This window comes from Sciurus carolinensis, chromosome 6 (genome assembly GCF_902686445.1).
Source record: "Sciurus carolinensis chromosome 6, mSciCar1.2, whole genome shotgun sequence".
Classification (NCBI taxonomy): Eukaryota; Metazoa; Chordata; class Mammalia; order Rodentia; family Sciuridae; genus Sciurus; species Sciurus carolinensis.
In genome coordinates this window covers 157,433,786-157,455,140 of record NC_062218.1, presented here as the reverse complement: position 1 = coordinate 157,455,140, position 21,355 = coordinate 157,433,786, and the positions used below count along the sequence as shown (strand labels likewise).

The 21,355-nt window shown below is 49.1% G+C and overlaps 1 protein-coding gene across 1 annotated transcript in view; it reads right to left on the bottom strand.

Moving 5' to 3' along the window:
• Positions 1–21,355, bottom strand: part of Dock2 (dedicator of cytokinesis 2) — a 407,762-nt gene that overhangs the window by 171,139 nt on the left and 215,268 nt on the right. The gene's annotated exons all lie outside the window — the stretch shown is intronic.

Sequence of the window (21,355 nt, the reverse complement as noted above, 5' to 3'; positions counted from 1 at the left end):
CAGGAGGGAGCCAGCTGGCAGTCCTTCCTCTGGGACCCAACTCCACTGTAGTCTTTACAGACCTTACATTTGGGAATGCTTCACAGTTCCTTCTGACAGCAAGCCAAGGAGGCCAGGAATGGTTCGTTCTTGTCAGTGCGATTCAGGCTTTGGTGATGGGCTGGTCCCAATCCCAACACTTCCTTAGGTGCATGTCTTTGTACACATTGATTCTTTACTATAAATTTGTTTTCTCCTCTGTCAGAAGTGGGGCTGGGAATACCACCCCAAAAACTGAGTTATAATTGACTTGATGGTTATGTGGGGGTAATACTCATATGAATGTGTACACACTGCCTTGAGTCACCCTTTGAATGGTTCTACTGAATGAGTATTTTACAGAGGAGGAAACTGAGGGTTTCTTAGCAAGCATCAAAGCCTATGCTGGACATCAGAATTTCTGACTCAGCAGGCCCTAGGCACACTCCCTGGCACGTGGTAGTCACTGAGGATTTACTAAAGAAGTGAATGAGTGGATGAAGAGAAGGTCAAACTCAGGACTGCTTGGTAATTCTTAGTGTGAGAAAAATGTCTCCATACTCTTAGAGTTAGCAACCTTCTACTTCCAACCCTCCAACACCAGCTGAAATTATTTCAGATCTTGCACAAGAGAACACGTTTATGGGTAATGTGGGATGGAGGCTTTCTGAAATCAGTTTAGATACACAGTCATCTCTGGCATCCACAGGGGATCACTTCCAGGTCACCCTTGGGTTCTAAATCCTTGGGATTACCAAGTCCCTTATGTAATAGGACACAGTACTTACATGGAACCTATCACACCCTGTTTACCTTAATCACCTCTAGATGACTCACGGTACCTAATACAGTATAAATGCTTCATAGTTGCTAGACTGTATAGTTTAGGGGATAATGAAAAAGAAAATGAAGTCTGGGCATGCTCAGTACAGACATGATCTTTTTTTCTGAATATTTTTGATCCACTGCATGTCATATTTGCAGGTGTGGGACTTTGGATCTGGACAGCAACTATAGTCAGGTTAAGAAAAATGCCTTTAGGGAATCAGTTTGACCCTTTGAATGAAGATTAGGCATCCTCTTGTCTGAAAGTAAAAACCTCCTGTTGCTGAAGTTTCCCCAAAGTGTTCTCACTTTGTTCAGATCCAAAAAGAATGGAGGAGCAGGTGCAGCCAGGTAAGCAGAGCATGTGGGTGGTGGGAATTCCCAGATGTAGATGTGGTCATTCTCTGCTCCCCACCCGCATGGATGCACATAACAGGGCTCACCCACGTGACCCCTGCCCACCCCAATGTCCCTCTCTATTTCCATTGGATGCCAGACATCATAGAAGCCTGTGTGCAGGGTTGGACGGGTGAGTTCCATTTCCCGGGGAGGACTGGGGGCATTTCATTACCTCCACCTACACAGTCTGCCATCTCCCAACGTGCTTGGTGACTGGCAGCCTTGAGCTATTCATATTTAGGACCCAGTTTTAAATCACTTCTTTGCAGAAAGGAAAACCCAGACTTTGCAAAGGGGAAGTTTTCAGATGTGTTTTGTTTGCTCCTGATTTAAAAAACTTAAATCAGTTACCGACCATTGAAAGTCGGGATATTTAACACTAAATTCTAATTTCTTCCCCCAAAATCACCGCCTCTGATAATACTGAGTCTGTATTTTAGTTGACAATGGGGCCTGCTGTTGAATGGCAACTGTCTGCTTTATGGCATTTTTCTCTGCCAATCTTGATCCCGGTCTGCGTTACCCACTGATGTTACCCTGAAGGTCTTTGACTTCACAACCCCTACTGTGTCCACTACGGGAAAAAAATATCTCAGCACCTGTATTTACTGAGCACACTGCATGAACCTCATTTAATTCTGACCCACAGCCCAATGAGAGGGTAATGGCTAGTATCTTCCTTTTGCAAATGAGCAACTGAAGCTCCCAGAGGTTCCGAGACTTGTTTGAGATCGCACAGCTGGAGGGTGATGGAGCTGAGGTTCCACTTGGGTCTGCCTGGCTCCAGAGGCCGGTTCCTTCCCTCACACTGCACTGACTCTCCTGGGGCACCACTGCAAAGGTTTGTGGTGCTCTGTGCAGGCTCTCCCACGGAGTGGTGGCTCTTATTAGGAATGACTTTGGGGTTAATAAACCCATAATGGCTCCATCCAGCATTGCTGATGGAAACCCTGGAGCAGCCAATACAGTTCACACCCAGTGAGTCACAGCAACCTACGGCACCCATCTGACCATCACTGTCCATCTAAATGAGGAGTCTGCTTAATTGACTGAGGGGCCTTAGAGGGAGAATTGAACGGGGGGACACTCCTCTACATGGGGCCCCAAAGTTCCCAGTAGCCTAAAGGCCCACCATTGACCTCGATCTCTGCCAGCCCCCTCCCACCTCGCTTCTACAGGCTTCAGGGGACACCCTCCTGCACACTCCCAGACTCCCCTGACCGGGAAGCTGCCCAGAAATGAGCCCTTGGAGAGATGGCAGACATCCCATAGGATGGCAGGCAGAGGGACACAGAAAGACCGAGCAAGTAGTCCTGAAAATGAAGTACATTAAGAGAGCCTGGCTCAGCTCTTTGGGAAGCCCAGTGGGGCGTGGAGAAGGGAAAGTCCATTAAGACTCAGGTGGAAAGCCTTCTTAGAGCCAAACTAAGAGACCAGATCATCAGACTTCTTGCCAAGAACAAGGCCAGCCCATTACTTCAACCCACGGAAGTACAGAGGACCAGAGTGCTCCAGAGAAGCACTCCCCACCCCAGGATGAGGTCCCAACCTCTTGTGAAGGACCCAGAGGTGCTCTGTTGGGACCTTTCTTTCCACCTGTGCTCTCCCTCCAGCAAGGCCAGAAAAAGCTCAAAGAGCCTTGCCTTCTCTGATCTCCACGCCTGGAGGACGGGCCCCACTGCTGCTGGGTGGTTTCCCTTCCTGCACCTCCTCACTCAGCCGGTCAGCAGGACAGGCCTGCTCACCTCCCCTGTGCTGGATGCCCTTCTGCTGCCCACACTCACACCACCACAGAAGGTACCGGCAGCCTCGGGAGCTCCCGGAGCGCCCTGACTTCCCTGGGATGGGGACTTACCACGCTATCTTTAAGTGAAACCTTTCTTTAGGTCCTCCCTCTCCCACTGTGGGCTCTGGAGGAATGTCCCAGATCACTGCTGCCTCCCCAGTGACCATCCGGGTTCCTGCAGATCAAGGATGCTCAGCAAGATTTAAGGAAGGATTGCATGAGCAAGAAAAGAGGTCTCCACTATAAAACCTCCCATATCTCACTGGAAACCTGGGCTCCTGGGTGACCTCATGCAGGTGGCCTTGTGCAACCTCAGCAGCATCCATCCCACAGAGAAGTTGAGACTCAGGATATTCCACTTGTCTCAACCCAGGTCAAGACCCACCCCTCCAGGGCTTTAGTGCTCTCGCTACAGAATCACACAGTGGCTAAGGACAGGGAGACTGGAGCACAAGTCCCTGGCTCAGACCTCCACTACCCTAGCTGCTGTAGGGTGAGCCTGGCCAGACACTCAACTTCTCCATCCCTGGCTTCCTAAAGGGGCTCCATTGTAAGTGCTCGGTGATATTGATTATTATTCTGCCTCTTTGCTCCTGACAGAACCCTTCCTGGTAGTTCATCAACACTGGACTGAGTGGTTATTACTCTCCTGCACTTTTGTTGGTGTTTTTAGCATTTTCTGTTTCTGACAGTGGCTCAATTCCCATAAGTTAAGATTGACCTCATTGTGTCTGTGTTTCCTGTGGTTCCTTTGCCATAGAGAGATGGAGAACCAAGCGGTCAGACTCACTGGGCATCCCGGTGGTCTCTCTTTGGAAGGGCAGTATCTTAGATGGCAGGCTGCATATCACTCCTGTTCTAAATTGAGGGCAGGAGATGACTTCACTGTCCCCTGATCTACACACTCTTGCAAATTGGCCACACACAGAGAGAAAAGGGAGTTCCTTTTACTCCAAAAGACATAAACATGGTGGTCACATCATAGCATGTAACTGAGGGCCCAGAAAATTTTTCCTTGTGTTTTCCTTGTGTTTCTTGTGTTTTTGAAGCCATTTGGTTTAAGTAACTCCAAGTGATTAATTTTCTCCCTCTGCATCCTTTCCACCCTGAATAATTAATTTTTTGTAAGTTTACCCAAAACATTTTTAATTTGTTCAATTCTCACCACCTTTGGTGCTAATACCTGGTCCTCCTGCCGCCATTTCTCACTTGTAAGGCACCTCACTGGTCATGGTCCACTTTTACCCCTGTCCAGTTCATTTTTCTCAGACAAACAGAGAAAATCATTTTAAAGCACAAATGTACTCCTGTCTGTCTGTCTCTCTCTCTCTCTCTCTCTCACACACACACACACACACACACACACCACATTGCTTAAAACTCTTGAAGTCATCCTGTTTTCAGAATCAATCAAAAGACTAACATGGCCTTTGGGGCCGTTATTGCTGCTCCCACCAGCATCTTCAGGGCCAGCTCTGGCCTTTTCTCTGGGCTCCAGTCATGCTGGCCTCTCATTAGCTGTCACAAAGGCCAAGTGCCTTTCCTGCTTGGGGCCAGTGTCCATAGTGTTCTCTGGCTTGGAACATCATCATCTCATGTTCTCCCTGCACCCAGCTGAGGCTGCAGCTCTGCTGAGACAAACATCCCCTCTCCTATGCCCCCAATATAAATTAGTTCTCCCCATCATTTTCTCATAGTATTCCATTTCTTTAGTCACGATACTTAGCACATTGTATAATTACGTGTTTGTGTGTTTATTTGCTCACTATTGACTTCTACCAGGAACTAAGTTCAAATGGGTAGCACCATGGCAGGTTGGTATACTAGTTGTACCCAAGGTGAACCACAGTGCTAGACATGATGAACTCCTAATCAATATTGCCTTGATTTTGTTTGCCACTTTGCTTAAATTCAATTCCAGATCAAGTTTTATCTGAATCTTGATGATAAGAGGAAATGTTTTCTTTCTTTCACCACTAATAATCTCTGGTGATTCTCTTCTCCCTGACGACTTTGTATACCAAAAGAGAGGAGGATCAAATTCTACATATGAAGCCATAATGAGCTTACTCCATCACCCCACTCATCAAAGGCTTGCGGTACTGCTAATCAAAGTTTCCATTTAGCAGCAGCAGACCAAGGAGACAATACTCTTAACATAATTACAGTCAAATGCTAAGAGACGTGATATTTAAGTTTGCTTCACAAATGTACTGCTTACCTAAGCTTTAAGATGTTCAAAGTAACTCCAGGGGATCTGTTCAGCCTGCAGAGTCCTTCCTCCCTGCCTCCTGCCAGTCAGTCTTTTCCTGGCCTTTGCCACTTCCCCTGAATCCACCACAATACCCAAGTTTGTTTGGAAGGAAGAACTTTCATTTCTCTGTCTAGAATAAAGACATAACCTCCCCTGTTATTGAGCAACTTGAATTCCTACTCATCCTAGAAACCAGGCTCAGACATCCCCTGCAGCAGGAAGCACTTCCTGACTTTACAACGGGCCAGGGCCCCAGGGGAGGGTTTACGCAGGACCCTGACCTTGCTAAGAGTGGGTCAGTTCTGAACTGTCCCTTATTGGCCCACCTCATTCCCTCATTCCTGAGATCTGTGAGTTTGGACTTGACACATAGTGGGTGCCTAACAGAAGTACATGAGAAGGAAAGAAAATAAAGGAGGATTGCAAGAATGGAAAGAAGGAAGCCGGGAAGGAGGGAAAAGACAGTTTGCGTTTTTAGCATTAGGAAGAGAAATAGGAAATTTTGTGAGAATCTCAAAATAGTGGAAAGAGGTGACACAAGTGAAAATCAATAGCAATTAGTATATGATCAGGGCAGATCCTGAAAGCATTAAATAGGCCTGTAAGAATCCACAAAGAAAGTAAAATAAAAACTTTTGGAGTAAAAAACCCAGGACCTGAGCACCGGGAAAAGCCATTTGTTAGGCAGTCTTTGTGCATCAACAAGGAGCAGAAAGGAACACTGCGTACCTCACCTTTGACAGCAATATCTTCCTCCAACAAAATGTGGTATGTGAAGAGGTTCGTCTCCAGGATGCTAATGCCAAACTAAAGCAATCCAATGCCAAGGAGCTTCCTAGAGCTTCTGCAAACCCAAGTCTCCAGGCAGCTCTGCACAGCTCACAAGAAAAATTCGTATTCTCCAAGATTGATCTTTCGGCCTTGCTGTGCTCAGATCCACCTGGGGAAGGCAAGACTGAAATGCCAAGGCTCATTTCTGACCTGCAATGTCAATTTGGTGCTGACTTGGTGTCTGAGTTCTGAGTTGTTGGTGGTGGACTGGCTCTCACCGCAGTCTCATCATAGGTAGCTAACTCTGCAAGGACAGCTGGGAAGCTGGCCCATTTCACAGAGTGAACTAGAAGATTCAGGCAGGATGGCAGGCATCACAGGATCTAAGACCCTTGCTGAGCCTAATGAGTCATGCTGTGTGGGTGTGCTCAAGGTCGGGGAAGCTGCGCTTTGGTCTAGCTTACTTGAGGTCAACAGTCCTCCTCACTACTAACTTTTTATTTTAGCTCTTACTAAAAGCCTAGAACCATGTCTCACATCTTTTAATCACACATCAGCCATTTGTGACAGGTTTCTTTTACTTACCGTCTTGCTCCTTACACAGTAGGAAACTAAGGCTCAGAGAGTTTGCAACATTCACCCAGACCAGATTTGAACCCAGACCCGTTCCACTCCACGATCTGAGCTCGTAACCTCTGGCTGCTCCCATTGAAACCATCACTCTGCCACCTTTGGCTCCTTCCCTTTCATTCCTCTGGCTGCTTAAGTTTCTATCTGGCTTTCTGACCTCCTGTTTCATGTAAGGGTCAGCACACTACAGCCCATAGGCTGAACCTTGCCTGCTGTCTGTTTGGGTAAATAAAGTTTTATTGGAACATCACCAGGCTCGTTCATTTACAGGTTGTCCACAGCTGTTTTGAAGCCTATTCAAGATTGCTCAGTCATATTATTCCTCAGTGTTTCTCATCATAAATCATCATTTTAAAAAGTGGTTTGGTTGCTCTAGGCAGCCTGCTCCTTGACTCCGTAGTACGTGTCTGCTGTTAGTTGTTCATCCACATCCGAGCGAGGATGGTGCATCTCTTCCCACGAGGGTCCTCTCCTCTATTACCCACTGGGGGAGGGAAGTGTGAGCATGGCCTTGGGAAAGGAGCCATCTCTGCTCCCTGACATGCAGTGAGCTTCCTGCACGGCCTGAGCTTGGCCTTCTAGACAGACACGTGCTCACATAGACAGTGAGCTCCCTACCATGGGGCAGTTTCACCTTTTGCTGGAATTCCATTTGCATCTTTGAGGCACTTGGCCTTGGGGGTATGGTTCTCTCTTTGGAAATGCCGCAGGACAACCTGACTTCCCACTTGATATTATAGTGAAGTCCTGGGTGAACCCCAGGTCTTCCCCGCATCGCTCTTCTCTAGGTTAAAAAACTAATATTCCATCAACGACTTTTATTGTGATTCCTTCTAAATCTCTTCAGAATCCTCAAAGTTGAGGCCTAAAATTTCAGATCTGTCAAAAATTTCATTGTGAACACTCTTTTGATAAAATGTCTCTTAGAGCTATGAAATACCTTGTGACTCATGATGAAATAATACAAATCCCAGAACTAAGTACTGATAAGGATATGTTCTATTAAGTTTCCCTTTTCACCTTGGTTTACTAGGAAGCTCATACCAAAGCTTATGTTCAGTTTTTCTCCACTCTTCTAACTTCATTTTTTGCCTCCTATCTTCAATCATATACTAATTACTTTTGATTTTATAGATCCTGTGTTTTCTGGTGAACTATCTTACATACCTGCTTACATGCGATCAGAGAATCCCCATGCCCACTGTGTGTGGAAGGCAAGAGAGGTACCTTCACAGATGAGTGTTTGGGTGGGGACTAGTGAGGAGCAGGCACCTCTGGTGGTTCTGATGCTTTAATCCTAAGAATGATGGTGCTGCCAATAGTAATGAGAACAGGAGCCAACGTTTATTAAGTGATTCCTGCCTGACAGGTCCTTTTCTGAATGCTTTACAAGGATGTCACCTCATTTCAACCTTACAGCCAGTTTCTAAAGTAATGTTATTAGCTACATATTAGGATGAGAAACCAAAGCACAGGGACGTGAGTAATTTTACCTCCGTCAAAGATGCAGGAAAGGGCAGAGCCAGCACTAAAACCAGCTCCTGCTCTCAGAAGGTGTGCTTCCTGTCACTGTGCTATGCCACCTCAACTACCAGAGCTCTCCAACCACTCTGCAAGGGCTCAGGGGGTCTTTCTCCCCATTCTATTGGTGCATTAAAGTCGTACCTATTGATGGGATGTGTTGCTACACATTCACACATGCACACAATAGGACGATGTATGGCCAGTGCCCTCCCCAGTGTCCCTCTCCCTCCCACCTCCCACCTCCCACCGATTGGGTCCTTTCCTTTACTCCTCTCCCTTTGATTTTTAGGAGACCATCCCCTCCTTTGTTTTCTTTTTCCCTCTCTAGCTTTTGCATATGAGAGGAAGCAGGATCCTTCACCTTCTGAGTCTGAGTTACTTCACTTAACAAGATGGTCTCTAGTTCCATCCATTTTCCTGCAAATGCCATAATTTCCTTTTTCTTTACCACTGAATAACTCTCCCTTGTGTATATGTACTGCATTTTCTCTATGCATTCCTCTGTTGACGGACACCTGGCTGGTTCCACAGTTTGGCTACCGTGAATTGTGCTGCTACAGTCATGGGTACGCATGTGTCCCTGTAGTACGCCGACTTTGATTCTGCAGGATAAATACCAAGGAGTGGGAGAACTGGTCCCATGGGGGTTCCATTCCCACCTTTTGAGGACCCTCCAGGCTGATTTCCAAGGTGGTTGTGCTAATCCACCCACAGTGTGAGGTGTCCCTTTTCCCCACATCCTCTCCAGCATTTGTTATTATTTGTGTTCTTGGTGGCTGCCATTCTGACTGGTGTGAGATGAACTCTCAGTGTGGTTGATTTGCATTTCCTCAGGTGCTAATGATGTTGAAGATTCTTCCATCTATTTGTTAGCCATTGTATTTCTTCTTTTGAGAAATGTCTGTTTAATTCATCTATCCATTTATTAATTGGGTTATTTGATTTTTTTGGTATAAAGTGTTTTGAGCTCTTTAAATATTCTAGATATTAATCCTCTGTCAGAAGTGTAGCTGGCAGATTTTCTCCCATTCTGTGAGTTCTCTTTTCAGCTTCCTAACTGTTTCCTTTGCTGTGCAGAAGCTTTTTAATTTGATGCTGTCCCATTTATTAACTCTTGAGGGGTCTTGCTATTTCAGATGTGAGGCATCCACAGCCACCCTGGCCCTCACTCTCAGGAATATCAATATGAGCTTCGGTGTTGCTCTCCACTGAGCACCCAGCAGCAATGGCTTCTGACTTCCTTGAGATCTGTCCAGGAGCTCTGGCGTCTTAATCCCTGAGGACCTGGTATGGTTTGGATCTGGATTGTCCCCTAAATGCTCATGTGTTGACGACTTAATCCTCCATGCAGCACTGTGCAGAGGGCAACTTTGGGGCAGTGACGGGATCATGAGGGTTCTGACCTTGTCAACGGGTGAATCCACTGAGAGATTCATAGCTGAATGGACCATTGAGAGGTAATGGAAACGGTAGGCAGTGAACCCGTTTGGAAGGAGTGGGTTCTTTGGGACTACAACTTGTCCCTGATTCCTTTTTCTCTCCTGCTTCTCAGCTGCCGGGAGTTGAACAGAACCCTTCTGCCGTGCCTTCCACCATGATATTCTCCCTCACCCCACGCCCGAGCAATGGCGCCAGCTGACCATGGACCAAAGCCTCTGAAACCATGAGCCCAAACAAGCCTTTCCTCCTTTTTGCCTATCTATATCAGGTCTTTTGTCACCGCAATAAAAAGCTAACTGACACGGACCCTCTGCAATCAGAGAGGCCATCCCAGCCATCGGCCCAGTAAGGATCATGGAAAGCAGGCAAATCCTGGCTTGAGAGGGTGCCATTCATACAAAGGTCCTTGTTCAGGCAGGACAAGGGCAGGGGAATCAGGGGACAACCTCTAAGCAAGAAAATAGGAAAGAAGGAAGGAGGGGAGGGAGCCAGCAGACCTGCCGGGAGACCTCAGTATACCTGTTATGTGCCAGACACTGCGTTATATAAGCCAAATATTATTTTCATTTTCAAATGCGGAAATGGCTCAGATACGAGGTGACTTATCTGAAGTCATCCAGCAAGTTTCAGGGTAAACACATGAATAACTCTTTGTAAGAAAGAGCCTTGGCCAAGTAGGTATGAGTAGTTCACTTCAGGAGATGAAATGTCACCTCTGCTCGTGGGAATTGTGGTCACAACTGGGACATGGAGGGAGGGCAGACCCCACGGCTGGAGGGTGGGCATGACGGGGCCCTGGGTACCCTCAGGGAGTGCGATCCCACTCCCAGAAGAGAGGACAAATGGGTGCCGGGGCAGAGGGCAAGACCCAGTGAGTGCAGTGGCCAGGAGTGAGGACACCCTGGGCCCCAGCGAGGTGTCCCAGCTCAGGGCTTTACTCCATCTCCTGTCCTGGAGGGTGAGGAGAGGGGCTGAGTGCAGCATGGGCTCCTGCCCCAAATCCACACCTGGCTCTCTGGATTCACTTTCCTTCTCTTTGTAAAAAAAGAAGGGAAGGGAAGGAGGAGGAGGAGGGTGGAAGGAGGACCTTTACCCCTGAGCGCCTACATGTGTGTGACCTGACCCACACGGGACATCCTCATTATTAGGTAAACACCATGGGCCCATCTGGTGAGAGGCCATTAGAAGTGTCCTCGTCACCCTGTGATGTGCACGGGAGGCAGATGGGGCTTCTCAACCAGCATGTCCCAGAATGGCACATGGAATCCAGCAGTGGTCTGAGATTCCAGCTAGAGACCAGAAAGGAGGAAAGAGTCAGCAAAGGCCAGGAGATGCCCATGGTCCCTTGGGAAACACCAGGCCTGCGGGAGCGCCACAGCACTGAGACCGGGGACACCCTCGCAGCACTCTCTCCTGAAGCTTCCTGTTTAAACTCTCATTCTTCCTGTGGAGATGTGCCATGGTTCCCAACAAGGACTCTCACACCTAGGGTTTGTCCTATCTCTGTGACCCGACACCAAATATGTACTTATAGTCCTGAAGAGAGTGGCCACTGTTCCCTGAGTGCCCGGCCCACACGCAAACATCCTGGGCACGGCCCTCGGTGCCTTGGCGTGAAGGGTGGGCTCTTTAACAGCCTGCACACTGCTGGCTGCCAGAGTTCTCCTTCATCTGCGATTAGATCAGGCCATAAACTCCCCCTTCCTTCCCCTGTGGCAGCTCTGCAGTGCAGGCAGGGATCCAGGCGCGGGAAACCTTCACTGTGGCCGCTCGCCAAGGCTTTGCAGCACCGGGGCGGGTGGCACGCTGCGGAGTTCAGGGCCTGACACTGTCCCTGCCGGGTGTGCACTGTGGCTCTGTCAGGGCTGGGGGTCTGCCAAGCCCAGGCGGGGGGCTGGTTCTGCTGGCCCGTAACGCAGGATGGGTCCTTGGCTTCCTCCAGCCTCCAGGGAAGGTCCTTGACCTTGTAAAGTTTGCCGATCTTTCGGTCCTGCCAGACCACACTCATCTGAGCCCAGTCTTTCCCCTCTTCCTCAGTTTCCTCACCTGCAACATGGTGGGATACAGGAAGGAGTAGCAAATGTGGAAAAGCAAGGGGTCCCCAGAGTCACTCTCTGTGCTAGTATAAGTACTAATATTCTCCAGCCAAATCTGGCCACCTCCAAGGGTAGGAGCCTAGGACCCTTCAGAACGGGAAGACCTTTCCAACCCTCTTCGAAACAGCTTTAGACAACCTGCATTAGGATGCGATTACCAAGCACAAACTTGGCTACTAACAAGGAAAAAGCTCCCAGGGGCTGCAACACCCAGTGGGGTGGCATGAGATGAAGAAAGAGCTTCCTGCCTTCTTCCACTATAACAGGATCCCTCCCCGACTGGAAACAGGAAGCGTTCACACCTCAAGGCAGGAGTGGCCTGGGGTGATGGCAGACCCCCTGGATGAATCTGTTCACAGCAATTTCAGTCCCTGGCTGTCCAGCTTCTTGTCATGCCCGGGCTTGAGCTTTATGAAGAAGGGGGAGGCACAGTTGCTTAGCTCAGCCCTCCCCTTCTCGCCTGACATTATTATTCCTCCAGTAATAAGTCCAAGTGGCTCCAGATTCTTCTATCTGTCTGAGCAAGAATCTCCCCCAGTGTGTGGTCCCAGAAAGCATCTATCAAATGTTTTAAAGTCATAGTAGTACAACCTAAAAAAAAAATGGTAAGAAAATGTTCCCAGTGATACAGTGAAATAGAAATGCATTCAGCAATATCAGGGAAGTCTCAGAGAAGAATTAAAAATGCTGAGAACTCTCAAGATAACATTAAACCAGTGTTCGTTGCATCTACAGAAGAAGCCGGACCTAGTGACTGGCAGGTGCGTCCAGTGGAAGCCAGGCTTTTCTCCCCTGGAGAAAGCAAGCTGAAGGTGACCTCTGCAAGTCCAGCATGAGCAGCAGGGCCTCCCACAGGGACGTATGTGCACCTGGGCATGGTCCCGGGGGGCAGGTGTGCAGGGTGGGAAATTTGAAGAGATGCTGAGACTCCAGCCTTGACAAGGAACAGTCAGAGGGTTGAATCACTGGTGCAAAAACACTAAAGAAGAAAAGGAGAAGGCGCAGGAGGGGCTAGGGAGGGAGAAGGAAGAGTGGAAGAGGAGAAGGAGGCAGGGGAACAAAACGTGGAGGCAGTAGAGGGGCAGAGAGCAGCGGAGGGGACGATGGAGAAGGAAATGGGAGAGAGAAGGAAGGGGAGGAGGAGCAGGAGGGAAGGCAGCAGAGGAAACAGAGGAGACAGGATGGGGACGGGATTTGTAGCATTCAAGGTCTTGAGCCGAGCTGTGGCTTCGCCCTGCTCCTTGCATTGGCTGGAGTGTCCTCTGCTGCTCTGTGTGCCTGGAGCATTTATTTATTTATGTTTAAAATGGAAGAGGAAGGAGAAAAAAGGAAAGGGAAAGGAAGAGGAGGAAGAGGGAGAAGGGAACCCTATCCTTCCTGGGTTCCCTGACGAAGGTAATCAGCAGGCCAGGGGCAGGAGAGACAGCCCTGCAGACCCGACCTGCCGGCCACGGGAGGCCCCCAGGAGCCGGGAGTCTGTGTCCTCCCCCAGGTCTGGTTCCGCGAGTCCCTTGCACCTGGGCCAGGTGGAGACCGTAGCTCCTCCCCTGTCCTCCCTGCTGCGCGGGGGACCCAAGGCCCCAGACCTGGCGTCAGGCTGCACTTCTGCTGTTCGGCATGCCATCCAGATGGCCCCACAACGCTCCGGAAGCACCTGCTCTGAGCCAGGACTACCCCGGGCCCGAAACCCTGATCCTCCTGAGGCATTTAAAGGTTGGGGTGGGTCACTCAGAGCCTGCGTTGCCCCCTCTGTAAAATGAAGGGGTGTCTGGTGAGCTTTGGCTGAGTGTAATGCAGACTGCAGGCTCATGACTGGGGCGCTAACCTTCCCCCCTTGGCGAGAACCGCTAGCTCCTCTTGATTCCATTGCAAGGATTGGAATTCTGCTTACACTTGGATTTGGAAAGATGATTCCAATTTCAAAAGGAAATTCGAAAATTACTCAATGAGATGCTCCCCAAGGCCTAAAGTTTTTAAAGTTCTCGGGCGTATTTCTAAGGTTCGGTGAGTCCTCGAAGCCTCTAACTAAGAATCCATTCACTCATTCATTCAACAAATACTTAAAGAGGCTCCTCAGTGACTGAACGAGGCAAAGACAGATGACAAGTAGATAAACAAGCCCATCAGACACAGTGCTCCTGCACAGACGGACACGGAAGGTGGAGAGGGCCGCACAGGGCTTCCTGGAGCTGAGGCTTCACAGTGACAGAGCCAGCCTGGGAAGGGTGTCGGGAGGAGTGGTCAGGGCAAGAGGAACAAAACTCGAAGGTCAGATGGTGCAGGTGAACCTGGGCGACCTGGGCCAGAGGAGTCAGGTCAGAGATCACAAGGGACAGGAGGAGCAGCATCAGGAGGGTGGCAGGCGCCAGAGGACAGGAGGACTCCAAGCCCACGCAGGGAGTTTGGATGTGGATTTAATGTAGCCGGACACCTCTGCAGCTTGCAAAGAGGGGCCCGATGTGATCTGATGACACTTTACAAGGGCTACTCTGGCTGCTGTGTGGAGGGGGACAGTAAAGGAGCAAGAATAGCAAGCGCTCTCACAGGGGCAGGAACGAGATGATGGAGACAGAAACAGAAATTGTCTGGAAAGGTCAAACGTGCACATAGAAAAATGAGAAAAAGGTTTCAGGATCAGCTTATATCCAACATATTCCCAGACTCCTGACCGACAGATACGGATCTTAACTTGGCTTTTAGTGCCTAATTCTGCCCTAGCGTTCACCCATGCTTAGTGATCCCAGAAAGCCAATTCCCTCTGTCTTCTCGACCATTTAAAGGAAAATGTGGATTCTGATACACCCCTTATCTATACCAGCCCCCTTTTCCTTATTGCAAAAGCTGCTGGAACAATTTTTGAATGGGAAAGACAAATGAAAACTTGGACCACAGCATTAACTCTTTGATTTTAGGTGGGTATGCAGTGATGCTTGCCAACAGATTCGACCGAGCAATTAACTGAGCACAATCGGAAGGGAATGGAAACTTTTAATTGCAAGACCCAGGGCCAGTGAGCGGTAGTTATTCTGAAGTGCGTCCACATCTTCAGCACACACACAGCACTTTAAAGGATGAAAAGGAGCCACAGTCACGTCTCTCTCCTCTAAGGATGCACCCTCCTGTAGGAGACACGTGACCATCAGAGCCCGAGGCTGGTGGCAGGGGTGCTGGGTTCGGGATCTACCCCGGGAGTTAGGACACCTCTTCTAGCCCTTCAGGGTCTGATTTCTTTTCTGTAAAACATGGACGATGCTTTCCAACCTTCCTCATGTGAGTTACACAGGATTTGAATACACCTAGTAAGTTGTGCAGGGTGGTAGAAATAGGAAGGGCTATTGTTTCTGACTCCAAGTCAGAAGGAGGAGGGGTGGCAACGTGTCAGATTAGAGAGCCACCTCTGGACAGCGAGTCCCTAATGAGGAGCCTTAGTGCCAACACCACCCGGGACCTGCCGATGCTCAGGCAGGGTTGATGCAGGGGCTCCAGCTCCACTCAGCTGCCTGTTCTGTAAGTCCATTTGTATCAGACACAACCACAACCACTTGTTTATTTGATGGCTATGACTTCTTTCTTGCCACAATGGCAGAAATGAATGGCTGCAACTGAGAATGTGTGGCTAGCAAAGTTGAAAATACTACCGGTCCTTTACAGAAAAAGGTACTGGCATTTACTGGCTCTTGGCTTAGAGAACAGAATATAAACCGCTGTTGACATGAAAAGCACCCTGATATTTAAGGCAAGATTTGGTACATGAACTGAATCAGAAAGTTTCCTCCATCCAGTGCTGTAATCCCAGTGACTTGGGAGGCTGAGGCAGGAGGATCGTAAGTTGAAGACCAGCCTCAGCAAATTAGTGAGAACCTGTCTCAAAATGAAAGATAATAAGGGCTGAGGATGCAGCTCAGTGGTAGAGCACCCCTGGGTTCAATCCTCAACCCTGAAAACAAAACAAACAAAACAAAACAAGAAGAAGAAGAAAGAAATCACCCTGTAGTCCCCAACCCTGTGCCACAATTTCCAACACTTCCCAGGCGTCCACTGCACAGGAGGGCGGCATTACGAGGCCCTTTCTTAATGCTCCAATACAGATCCAGTTTTATTTCTCTTCTGAATGTTTATTGCAGTGCCTGCATCATAACAGTCTCTCGATTAAGTTTAACCAAATTAAATCTGAGCCATAAATCGAGGAAGCATAGCACACCAAAGGATAGACAGAGTTCATTTGTCCCAGACCCACTGGCAATATATCATGGAAAGGGAAAGAAAGTTGGAAGTGAATTAATTCACTCTTAATTAATCTGTTATGCAAATATTTATTCCATGCCACCTATAAAAATACTTTCTGCAGTCGAGTGCAATGCTGCATACCTGTAATCCCAGCTTTTGGGAGGCTGAGGCAGGAGGACACCTCAGGAGTTCAAGGTCAACCTGGCAGCATAGAGAAACCCTGCCTCTTAAGATAAATCAACTTAAATAAATAAATAAATAAAGCTACTTCAGCCAGAAAAGTTAAGACAGATTAGATAAAGGGATTGTATTCATTTATTCTCCAAGAATTCACTCACAATTTGCTCTGCCATGCTGGGAGCAAAGACTGGGGGTTCAGAGCCAACTGTCACCATGTCCTGTTTTGGGGGTGACAGTGGAAGAGGTGGGGAGTTGGCAGATGATCACAGTATAGGGAGACAAGGGCAATGTGGAGGTGGCAGGGAGATGGGCAGGATTCCTGTGCACACCCTCCTAGTACATCCTCTGCCACAAACGGACCTGCAGTTCCCTCTCCAAGGGAACGCGCGAGGACCAAGGAGACTCAGGTGGAAGCGCCGCATGGCCACCAGGTAGATCCCGTCTGGCGGGCCAACTGGGCCGCGCTGAGCATGACAGCGGGACTCATGCAATCCTCAGAGCAGCTTCGCGTGGTTTACAGAGGCCACGTCACTTGTCCAACAGTCGAAAGTGGGAAAGGCCAGTGTGGGTCCATCAGCTCAGCCTACGCCCTGAACCCCGCCCTGCTGAGCCTAAATACTGAGGAGAGAAGAGGGTGCGCCCTCTGGAGAGGCCTGGCGTTCCACCCTCGGAGAGCGTTCTGTGTTTCTGTACCTGCCACATGGACCCTGATTGCACCAGGACCCCCTGACGTGGGTGAAGGGCACAGGGGGAGCATAACACTTGGTTTGTGCTCCGTAAGTCAGTAAGGGAGGGAGGACAGACCTGGGCGTTGCGAAGAGGAGCACCCCCTGAGCCACGAGGTGCCGCCGTCTGCCATGACTGCTCTGGGGAGCCATGCTGGACTCTGGCCAGGATACCAACTGAGCCCTCGCTGCCAAGGCCCAGGGAGCTCCTATCAATTAGTTGACAACTGCGAGCACAGGAGACCCAGGGTCTCCACGGGGTTACTCCTTTCGGCCAGATCCACTCCTCAGGACACGTCTATGCAAAGGTCATGGTGGGCCTTGTGGGAGGAAGAGTTGGAACGTGAATATAGGATTGATTTAAAGTGAAAATTATGTGTTTCCTAGTTCCAGGCCCTGTCCAGGAGACAAGAGCTTCCACGTTAGTGTGGTTATTCAGATTTTCATTTTCAGTTTTTTACTCGGTATCTACACCAAATGTGGTGTGAAACCAACAAATAACCAAGAAATGTGACAAAAAACCCCAATCTTAAATAAATTTCATAATGAAAATAATGACATACAATATCACTTCCACTTTATGGTCTATGATGAAAAAATCATCTTAAACTAACCAAACACAGTGACAGACACCGGTGGAAGGCCTTCCTTAGTCTGGGATAACAGTGGTAAAGTGGTGATATCAATAAAATGTATGGCCACTCTGACTCACTAATTCTTTTCCAAGAATTTATTCCAAAGAGATTATTAGATAATTTCTCCAAGTTTCCTGGACAATGCATGTTATTTACAGCATCATTGGTAATGCCAAATATTGATAACAACCTAATATCCACAGGACATTATTTATATAGACCATGGTAGGCAGCAGAGTCCTTTGAAAGGAAGGAAGGAATCTGTGGGCCACCCCGTGGACTTCCTCAGGTTTGTTCCATGGAGATGGGGCTTTCTGTCCACAGGGCTAGCCATGCACATCATGCCCATGTGCGATCTGAGCAGGGGGAGGCCAAGAACGAGCTGTACCACATTGTTGGTGCCGGGTGGCTCTTTCTTGGTGATGAGGTTCCAGATGATTTTTCCTTCTTTTTTCTTTCTTTTGTTTATCTATATTGTTTGAATTTTACAATGACCATATAGCATCTATAAACAGAAAGCTGACTGTTCTTAAAGATCAAAGGAAAACTTCTAAAGGCGACACCAATTTGCTGAAACACAATTAGGGATGGCTTCCAAAAGAGGACTGTGGAGCAGGCTGATTCTGCTGCTGGCCTTGCACAAAATGATGAGCCCTTCCAGGTCTGGAGAAGGCAGGAAGGCCCAGGAGTCGGTCCTGGGGTTCAAATGTCAGCTCTGTCATTTGCCAACTGAGCAACTTGGGACAAATTGCTTACCTTCTAACCTCAGTTTCCTTGTTTGTCAAATGGGGGCCTGAGAGTACCTGCCTCTAAGAGTGTCACAAAGACCAGGGAGGAGAGGAAATGGAAAAGTACCTCTCACGATGCCTGGCACGTCCTCAATGTTCACCAGACGCTGTGACAACCAGCTTCGGACCATGGTAGCTTGTGCGAGTGGACATTCCCAATAAAACACTAATGAACAGGAGCGGAGCAGGAGAAGGTGAGGGACAACTAGGTCCAAAACCCACAAAAGTGGACACACAGAGGTCTAGGTTCTGCCGTGCGAGGGTGAAGGGCATGCGATGGAGGGTTTTAGGCACGTGACACTCTCCCAAACCTGTCGCTTGCTCACTCTGCAAAATGGGGATCACAGTCATTCTGAGGATCAAAGGCCCATGCCAACGCCATGCATGGCAACAGTACATTTTCCATGGTACTATTCGCTACTATTAATTTTTAGAACAACCATTTGGCTATGGGACAAGTAATGAGCTCTGTGTCCAGGAGGACACAGGGCAGAGCTAGTCAGGGAATGAGCGGGTGGCATCTGTATTCTTCCAGACCTAAAATTCCTATGCAAAGCTGCTGAACCACAGAACTCAGTTGTGCAGTAGGGTTGCCGGGACTGCTGTGCAGAGGGACTGGGCAGCCCGGCACCAACAAGCTCGTCTCCCGAGAGAGTCATGTGGAAAGTTCTCGAGGGCAGCCTGCTTTGCGGGCTGGCGAGGCAGGTGGCCCTGGTCCCAGCACTCACTAATTTCCTGTCTCAAGAGGGGCTCTGCCTGGTCTGGGTGGGGGTCATCCACAGTCCGGCTTCCGGAGCCTGTGAAGCTTGTGGAGAGCTGTGGGCCCCTCTCCCCAGAAACACACCCACACACTCACTGGCACTCGCCACGGGGAGACCTGGCTGCCGGACAGTAACGTCAGGAAGGACAAGATGATGCTGACGGCCACATGGACCGAGCTTCGCATACACTGTCTCATTGACCAGGCCTCATTCTACCTACGGCCGGGTCCATGCTATGACTCCTCTGTCAGAGAAACCCAAATTCCAAGAGGCCATTTAATCACTCATTTTCCCTCCAAAGACTTTGGTCCACCAGGATGGTGTGGCACTTGGGCAGATCCCTCTGACTTACAGCAAACCTTCTGGTTGGCTTTGCTATGGCAAGGTCAGGGGACAGTCCCTGTATCTCTGCAGGGGGCTTTAAATCCCATTCTCAAATCCTGTCCATCTGTCCATGCATAGGCAAACAGAAGGGAACAGAATCCAGCTTCCTGGGTAGGAACGCAGATGGGAATCGTAGACACCTGGGTTCCAATCCCAACTCCTCCACTGCATAGTTACCCTTCTGAAGCTGTTTCCTCATCAGTCCAAGGAGTTAATGACACATTATAGGGTTTTTTGTGGGTTTTTTTTGGTGAGGATTAAATGAAATAAAAGGCAGTGTGGGGGTAGGGGTTAAGAGCACAGGCTCTGGAGCCAGACTGTGGGGGTTTGGATCCTGACTCCGTCACCAGCTGTGTATCTCTAGACTTGTCACTTAACCTTTCTGGGCTGCAGCATCTTCAGCTGTAAAATGATTTCAATGACAGTATCCATCTCTACCGGGGAGCTAGGTGGTGAATGAGGGGGTTAAAGCTTGGAAAGTGCTTAGAACAGCACCTATCACAACAGTGAGTGCTCAGGAAACATGAGCTGTTATGATTAATGGGTGGAAAGCCCTCAGCATGGTAAAAATAAATGCTCAATAAACGATGGCTGTGATTGTTACAAGGTACAAGTTCCTTAGAGAATTTCATGCATAGTTATGTCCTGGAAAGCAGTAAAAGTGAAGCTGTTAGGGGTAAATCTTGTCCTTAGGTAAAGGCTGTCACAGCAGAGAGATGCCCAGTCCTCTCACCCCTGCAGGATGCCCCAGCTCCTCCACCCTCCCCACACCCAGGCTTTCCCTGGCTTCCAGAGTTCACTCAGCCTTTGGATCCTCTAAACCGTGCTCAGTGAGCAGCCACGGTGAGCAGGAAGCAGGCTGGGCATTCCTGAGCCGTGGATGGGGTGGCTCCCATCCCTGTCCTCCCAGGGTGTACAGGGTAGCGGGTCAACACACACAGACTGAATAAATATGTACACAAACGATTATTCAATGACAACTGCAATTTCTGTCCTTAAAGGATGTGATAAGAACATCAAATGGGAGCCCTGACGTGGTCGAGTGCTGGGTGTGGACGAGGAGAGAGTTACTGTAAAGGCTCCTCAGGAAGTGACGTCTAAGGTGGGTCTTTGCAGATGCAGAGCAGTAGGCTGCGTGATAACTGGGGGTGTAGGAAGGACAGGATCCAGGCAGGTGGAAACTGTCCCAAGGCCCTGCACTCACAAGGTGGCCGGTTGTCTAGGAGCACAGAGCAGGGCGGTGCAGAGGGACCTATTCCTACACCCTCCCACTCAAAACTACTCAGCCAGGGGTCAGAATTGGGTGACGATGCTCTCTTCCCTTTCAGGTGCTCGCTGGCTGCTTGCAAAGACCGCTGGCCCACACACCCAGTGAATGCCGCTCCTGCACTGATGTACCCAAGGTGCAGACGTGGCTCACTTGGCCCACATGTGAAGCTCAGTTAAGACACACGACAGGGGACCCCCTCTCCCTGAAGTCCCTCTGATGACTCCATTCTGTCCTGACCACACCCTCCTTGGTTCGGTGAGGCTTCCCTGAAGAATGTGGACACAGCAAGAAGGGAAATAATGGCCCCCAAGGAGGACTCTGGGATTGACATAAGTGGCGATGCCTCCTCAGGAGCACCATGAGTCATCAAAGCAGCGAACTCCCCGGTCACTTATTTCTCCACCTATTTACATGCTATGGCAAGAAGATGTGTTTAAGCTTTCCCTAACTTTAGATTGAAACTTGATGCTCTGGAAAGGAGCCGTGTATTCTAGATGTAGCAGGGGTTTTGGGAATTCTCTCCCTGGGAGAGTGCTGCAACCCCCCAAATGGTAGTTCTGTTGTCTTTTTCTTCAAGACAGCCAGCTTCTTCCAGGATCAGAACTGCACTCCTGACCTCCCCTGGTAAACAGCGTCCAAGCT